Genomic DNA, 7,334 nt, shown 5'->3' with positions numbered 1-7,334 from the left:
GCGGCGTCACAGGGGCGGGCCTTCGGCGGCGTCATGAAGGTGGGCCTTCAGTATCGTCACAGAGCGGGCGTTCGGCGACGTCACCGGGGAGGTACAGTGCTTGGAGCTGGGCAGTCTTCTACTTAGAGTGGAGCCTGGTAACCGCGACCTCCCCGCCAGGTCCTGTGTGTTGACAAACGCCGACTCAGCACAGTGTTTATGTCGGTCAAAAATAGAAAACTATGTCCGGGCGCGGCCAGCGGGAGAAGCCCTTCAGGCCAAGAGCAGCCTGGCAACATGGCGGGACCCCATCTCTGTAGTCCTACCTCAGCCCCCCAGCTACTTGAACCCCAAGGTTCAAGGCTCCAATGAGCTGTGATCCCACCACAGCACTCCAGCCTGCGAGACTGAGGTAAACCCTGTCTAAAAAATTAAAAAGAAAACTAACCAAGTGTGCAACAGGGAGGGAGTGCTTAAAGAAAACATGAGGCTGGCTGGGCCCTGTAATCCCAGCACTTTGGGAGGCCGAGGCGGGAGGATGGATGGCTTGGGTTCAGGAGTTCGAGACCGGCCTAGGCAACATGACGCAACCCCGTCTCTACAAAAGATACAAAAACTAGCCGAGCGTGGTGTGCGCCTGGCCTAATTTTTGTATCTTTTGTAGGGATGGGAGTCTCGCTATGTTGCCCAGGCCAGTTTCGAATTCCTAGGTTCAAGTGATCTTCTTACCTTGGCCATCCGAGTTTTCGGGATTACAGGCGTGAGCCACCACGACCCGCCTGGGTTAGGCCATTTAATAGCATAAGAAAGTGTTCATCGGCTCATGACTGTAATCCCAGCACTTTGGGAGGCCGAGGCGGGTGGATCACATGAGGTCAGGAGTTTGAGACCAGCCTGGCCAACATGGTGAAACCCAGTCTCTACAAAAAATACAAAAATTAGCCGGGTGTGGTGGCACATGCCTGTAGTCCCAGCCACTTGGGAGGCTGATACAGGAGAATCGCTTGAACCCAGGAGGCAGAGGTTGCAGTGAACCGAGATCCCACCACTGCACCCCAGCCTGGGTGACACAGCGAGACTCCAAAGTTTGACACCAGCCTGGGCAATGTAGTGAAACCCTGTCTCTACAAAAGAAAAAACCCAGGTGTCACTGTGTCCACCTGTGGCCCCAGCTACTTAGGAGGCAGGAGGATCACTTGAGGCCAGGAGCTCAAGGCTGCAGTGAGCTATGATCATCCCACTGCTTTCCATCCTGAGCAACAGAATGAAACCATGTCTGTAGATAGTTAGCTAGCTAGATGATTGATAACGTAGTTTTGTATCATAAATTTTTTTCGTAGATTTTAACACGTTTTTCTAAAGTAGCATTCAACACATCAGCATTTTACATTGTTACTAGTTGTTAATATGATTATGTTTTTCTGAAATACAGTGTCCTTCACAACAGCAGGTTTGTCTTTCAAAGCACATAGATAGGCCCTCAAGTGAATTTGTCTGATGTTGGCGGCCTTGGTACCTTTTTGTCCACTTGATTGAAGCAGTCAGTCAATAATTTAGGTCACTATTGGCCTTAGAAGAAGAGCCCAAAGGCGTTGGTGTCCAGTCGCCTTCTAGAAGCGTTTTCACCTTCCCTTAAAGTTTCCGTTGATGAACGTAGAAGTACTATATGTAGAACTGACCCAGTGCTGCCCTGGCAACTTTGTATATTAGGCCAAATTTACATTTCTTACCTTTATGAGAGGCATCCTGGTAGGGTAGTGGAGTTACACATGAAGTCTGATCTCAGCTGCACTGTTCAGAGATGCAACACAGTCCAATCAAATAACATTCTCTGAGCCTGTTTCTTTAGCTGTTAAATAAGAATAACAATTATACCCATCTAAAAAGACAGCTTATTGTATTTGAGTGGTCTTTTATTTTGCATGAAACTGTCTTTAACACAGTATTTTCATTTCCATACCACATTTGTTTTTTGTTTTGTTTTTGATTTTTTTTTGAGATGGAGTCTGTTTTTGTTTTTGTGTTTTTTGAGATGGAGTCTTGCTGTTGTTGCCCAGGCTGGAGTGCAGTGGCATGATCTCCACTCACTGCAACCTCCGCCTCCCAGGTTTAAGCGATTCTCCTGCCTCAGCCTCCTGAGAAGCTGGGATTACAGGTGCCCACCACTACACCCGGCTAATTTTTTTTGTTTGTTTTTTTATTTTTAGTAGAGATGGGGTTACATCATGTTGCCCAGGCTGGTCTCAAACTACTGACCTCAAGTGATCCACCCACCTTGGCCTCCCAAAGTGCTGAAATTATAGTCGTGAACCACCGAGCCTGGCCTTTTCTTTAAAGAAGGATTTCTTGGCCAGGCGCGGTGGCTCACGCCTGTAATCCCAGCACTTTGGGAGGCTGAGGTGGGTGGATCACCTGAAGTTGGGAGTTCAAGACCAGCCTGACCAACATGGAGAAACCCTGTCTCTACTAAAAATACAAAATTAATGAAGTGTGGTGGTGCATGCCTGTAATCCTAGCTACTCGGGAGGCTGAGGCAGGAGAATCGCTTGAACCCAGGAGGTGGAGGTTGCGGTGAGCCCAGATCAGGCCATTGCACTCCAGCCTGGGCAACAAGAGCGAAACTCCCTCTCAAAATTAAAAAAAGATTTCTTAAAATGATATTTTCAGTATTTTATAGATGATGTGTGAGCAGCAATCTTAATAGGACGTTATCTGACTCTTTGCAGGACTGGAAGATGACAGTGGCAGCTGATTTGATCCAGATGTCTCTAATTCTTTTTTCTTTCTTTCTTTCTTTTTTCTTTTTTGTTTTTTTGAGATGGATCCTTGCTGTGTTGCCCAGGCTGGAGTGCAGTGGCACGATCTCGGCTCACTGCAACCTCTACCTCCTGGGTTCAAGCAATTCTCCTGCCTCTGGCTCCTGAGTAGCTGGGATTACAGGCACGCGCCACCACGCTTGGCTAATTTTTGTATTTTTGGTAGAGACGGCGTTTCACCATGTTGGCCGGTCTGGCCTGGAACTCCTGACCTCAGGTGATGTGCCTGCCTCGGCCTCTCAAAGTGTTGGGATTACAGGTGTGAGCCATCGCGCCTGGCCCAGATGTCTCTAATGCTAACATGAGATGTATTGCAGGATCATAGCAGAGTGAGTTGCTGGTGTATCCACAAGGAAATGAGCATGGAACTCTCACAATAGCTGTCCTGAGTAGTGTGTGTGTGCTGTTCTTGAATATCTCACTGCTCATTTATACACAGACTTTCTAGTGACTGAGTCAACAGTATCTGTTTCATAAATAATGTAGCCCTATTTCTTTTCTTTCCTTTCTTTCCTTTTCTTTTTCTTTTTCTTTCGACAAGGTCTTGCTCTGTTACCCAGGCTTGAGTGCAGTGGTGTTGATCTCGGCTAACCGCAACTTCTGCCTCCCTGGTTCAAGCGATTCTCCTGCCTCAGCCTCCCGAGTAGCTGGGATTACATGTGCCAGCACTCCTGGCTAATTTTTGTTTTCTTTTTTTTTTTGAGACAGAGTGTCACTCTTGTTGCCCAGGCTGGGCAACAATGGTGCGATCTCGGCTCACCACAACCTTTGCCTTTCGGGTTCAAGCAATTCTCCTGCCTCAGCCTCCCGAGTAGCTGGGATTACAGGCATGCACCACCATGCCTGGCTAATGTTGTATTTTTAGTAGAGATGGGGTTTCTCTATTTTGGTCAGGCTGGTCTCAAACTCCCGACCTCAGGTGATCTACCCTTCTTGGCCTCCCAAAGTGCTGGGATCACAGGCATAAGCCACCGCGCCCAGCCTAATATTTGTATTTTTAGTAGAGATGGGGTTTCACCATGTTGGCCAGGCTGGTCTTGAATTCCTGACCTCAAGTGCTCCGCCTGCCTTGGCCTCCCAAAGTGTTGGAATTATAGGCGTGAGCCACCACGCCTGGCCAGCCCTATTTCTTTAAGTCTACACATTTTGCACATGTTAAAAGTATTTGAACATATAATTATCCAGCTTCCCTTGTTTATGTATGCTTGAATTTTGTATAATCTTAAATTTGTTTCCAATCTAAGCTTTATTTTATCCCCTTTCTTCTATATTTGTATAGCTTTAGGTGGCTGTCTTCATTGAAAGTTTTTTCTCAACAGCCTGAAAATAGAATATAGTTCTTGGCATCAATTTGAAAGTTATTTGAGGAGAAGGGGAGATTTATAATGATGACTCAAATGAAGCAAACTAAAAAATAATGAAGCAAGACAGGAAAAAGCAGTATTCACTTGAGCACATCCCAAAAGAATAAAATTTCAAATGAAACTAGAAAAAAGTATGCTGAAGATCACAATACAGAAATAATTATTAATACTCAAAATAGCTTTAAAGCCCCGTTCAGCTTTTGAATGTTGTTGACCCGCAGGTGGCTGTAACTCTAAGATGGTTCCTTCAATAATCACCATTTTCTTTTTCAAGATGATGATTATTCTCCACCTTCTAAGAGAACAAAGACCAACGAGCCACCACAGCCACCAGTCCTGGAACCTGCCAATGCTGGGGAACGGAAAGTGAGGGAGTTCAGCTCTGGTAAGTTCTCAGCGAAATCCATGACCTTTTCCTTCATCTTCTGGACTCTCAATGTGACTGATGAAAGTTAGAACATGTTCTGCAGGGGGAAATGCTTTAGCATGTATTACTACATTATAATCTCATCTTTGTAAAGCCAGGAGCATTTTGAAAGTCACATTACAGACAGTGTTTAAACATAGTTTGAATTTACCAAAGCATAGGACGTTGTATCATCTCATATTAATTAGTTGGCTCAAAATTAGTGCTAATGACTTAGTAATTCAATAATTTCTCTTAGCTTTAAAACCTTCTTTATTTCAAAACTGTTTCACCTCTTGGTTTTCATTTTTGCTGTGTGTCACTGCCTGCCAGCTGCTAATTTATTAACTCCCAGTGGATCATGTGTCCTGTGAAGGGACTGCATGAGATTTTAGTGGCAAATTATGTTGATGATTTGTATTTTAAATAAATAGTTTGAATAAATAGAACATTAAGCTTGTATACATTTTGAAAATAGTATTTTAATATTTTACTGTGTCAGTCACAATGATTGGATATATATTGAATTTATATGTACATTAAGTTGTTCTATGTTTATGTTCTTTAGCATTCTAACTTGCAACTGTATATCTCTTATGTCTTTTTTTTTTTTTTTTAAGAAGATTAGACTCTGATTTATTGAGGCATCTGTTAAGTGGCTAGCTGTTTGTTTGTTTGTTTGAGATGGAGTTTTGCTTTGTTGCCCATGCTGGAGTGCAGTGGTGTGATCTCAATTCATTGCACCCTCCACCTCCCAGATTCAAGCACTTCTTCCTGCCTCAGGCTCCCAAGTAGCTGGGATTACAGGCACCTGCCACCACACCTGCCTGATTTTTGTATTTGTAGTAGAGCTGGGGTGTCACCATGTTGGCCAGGCTGTTCTTGAACTCCCAACCTCAGGTGATCTGCCCGCCTCAGCCTCCCAAAGTGCTGGGATTACAGGTGTGAGCCACTGCACCCGGCCTGCTAGTGGTTCTTGAGCACAGTGAGTTCTGCTTTTTCCCAGCTTTAATGAATGTCTGGTTCTTCCTTTTTTGTGCAGTGTGTGTCAGCATTGTTTCAGTAGTAAATGCATTCTGGATCTTAGAAATAATTTTACTCACAGGAAAAGAAAAAATAATACCGCCTATTTTATAATAATAATATTTAATAACCCAAGCTATTAAACCCATTAAATTGAGAAAACTTGTATTCCTGTGATTTTGACAGTAAAGGAAGAATGGTATGCCAGAATCACTAAATGAAGAAAGATGGTGGATCAGCTTTTCTGCAAAAAAATTTGGTAAGTCTCTTTTTTCCCCTTTCAACTCAAGTATATTACTGAGTAATGTTTTTTATAATGTTGTTTTATTTTAGGAAAGTAAATATAATGAGCAGGACTCAGCTCCAGTTTTTTCTTACTGTTTTGTTTTTGAGACGGAGTTTCGCTCATGTTACCCAGGCGGGTGCAGTGGCGCAGTCTCGGGTCACTGCAACCTCCGCCTCCCAGATTCAAGCGATTCTCCTGCCTCAGTCTCCCAAGTAGCCGGGATTACTGGCACCTGCCACCATGCCCAGCTAATTTTTGTATTTTTAGTAGAGATGTAGTTTCACCTTGTGGGCCAAGCTGGTCTCGAATTCCTGACCTCAGGTGATCCACCCACCTCAGCCTCCCATGTGCTGGGATTACAGTTGTGAGCCACCACACCCAGCCTCTCTTACTTTTTTTTTTTTTTTTTTTGAGATGGAGTCCAGGCCGGAGTGCAGTGGTGTGATCTTGGCTCACTGCAACCTCCGCCTCCTGGGTTCAAGCAATTCTCCTGCCTCAGCCTCCCTTGTAGCTGGAATCACAGGTGCATACCACCACACCCAACTAATTTGTTTTTGTATTTTTAGTAGAGACGGGGTTTTACCACGTTGCCAGGCTGGTCTCAAACTCCCGACCTCAGGTGATCCACCTACCTTGGCATCCCAGAATGCTGAAATTACAGGTGTGAGCCACTGCACCTGGCCAGGAGTGGATTATTTTTATGGTTCCCCTTTTTAGACCATATAGGGTAACTTCCTGATGTTGCCATGGCATTTGTAAACTGTCATGGCGTTGGTGGGAGTGTAGCATTGAGGACAACCAGAGGTCACTCATGTCACCATCTTGGTTTCGGTGGGTTTTGGCTGAATTCTTTACTGCAACCCATTTTATCAACAAGGTCTTTATGACCTGTATCTTGTGCTGATCTCCTCTCTCACCCTGTGACTTAGAATGCCTTAACCATCTAGGAACGCAGCTCAGTAGGTCTCAGCCTCATTTTACCCAGCTTCTATTTAAGATCGAGTTGTTCTCGTTCAAACACCTCTGACAGTATTGCTGCTTTCTCTAAGATTCCTGAAAGGGAGAGAGGAAATCTTAGATTTGTCATTGCTGGGAACCACTGCAAGTATTCAGGAAATATTCACTACTTCCAACCTCATAATCCTGCAGTCATTTGGCACCTGTGAGTCAGGTGCTGGGTGGGGGGAGCTGGGCAGTGCAGAAGACAGTGGCCTGCCCCGTGCATTCTGGAGCATTCAATCTGGTGGGGAAACGTGTAGTAAGTAGGAGATGTTTACTCTGTAAGAAGGTATAAGGTCTGGGAGAGAATTAAGTGGAATAAGGGGAATGGGGAGGCAGGGGGTGTGATTGGGGCAGCCTTGATGATGTGTGATGAGCACGTTCTGTAGTTGGCCTCGCCTCTTTCTAAACTTCCACTTTTCACTCTCAACTCCAACTGGTTTTTATTTTATAAAAACTTT

The 7,334-nt window shown here is 44.7% G+C and overlaps 1 protein-coding gene across 21 annotated transcripts in view; it reads left to right on the top strand.

The window, feature by feature from the left end:
• Positions 1 to 4: 4 nt before the first annotated feature.
• Positions 5 to 7,334, top strand: part of LOC117980965 (putative uncharacterized protein FLJ44672) — a 65,123-nt gene continuing 57,793 nt past the window's right edge. For 17 of the 21 annotated variants that reach the window (XM_063605733.1, XM_063605723.1, XM_063605737.1 and 14 more), the window contains exons 1-3: positions 5 to 391; positions 4,434 to 4,544; positions 5,775 to 5,847. The gene's annotated coding sequence lies outside the window, so the exon portion shown is untranslated. The remainder of the gene's footprint in view (positions 392 to 4,433; positions 4,545 to 5,774; positions 5,848 to 7,334) is intronic. The other 4 variants (XM_063605720.1, XM_063605719.1, XM_063605718.1 and 1 more) reach the window with 3 other exon arrangements.

Source organism: Pan paniscus, chromosome 6 (genome assembly GCF_029289425.2).
Source record: "Pan paniscus chromosome 6, NHGRI_mPanPan1-v2.0_pri, whole genome shotgun sequence".
Taxonomy (NCBI): Eukaryota; Metazoa; Chordata; class Mammalia; order Primates; family Hominidae; genus Pan; species Pan paniscus.
This window is presented reverse-complemented; position numbering and strand designations above follow the sequence as displayed.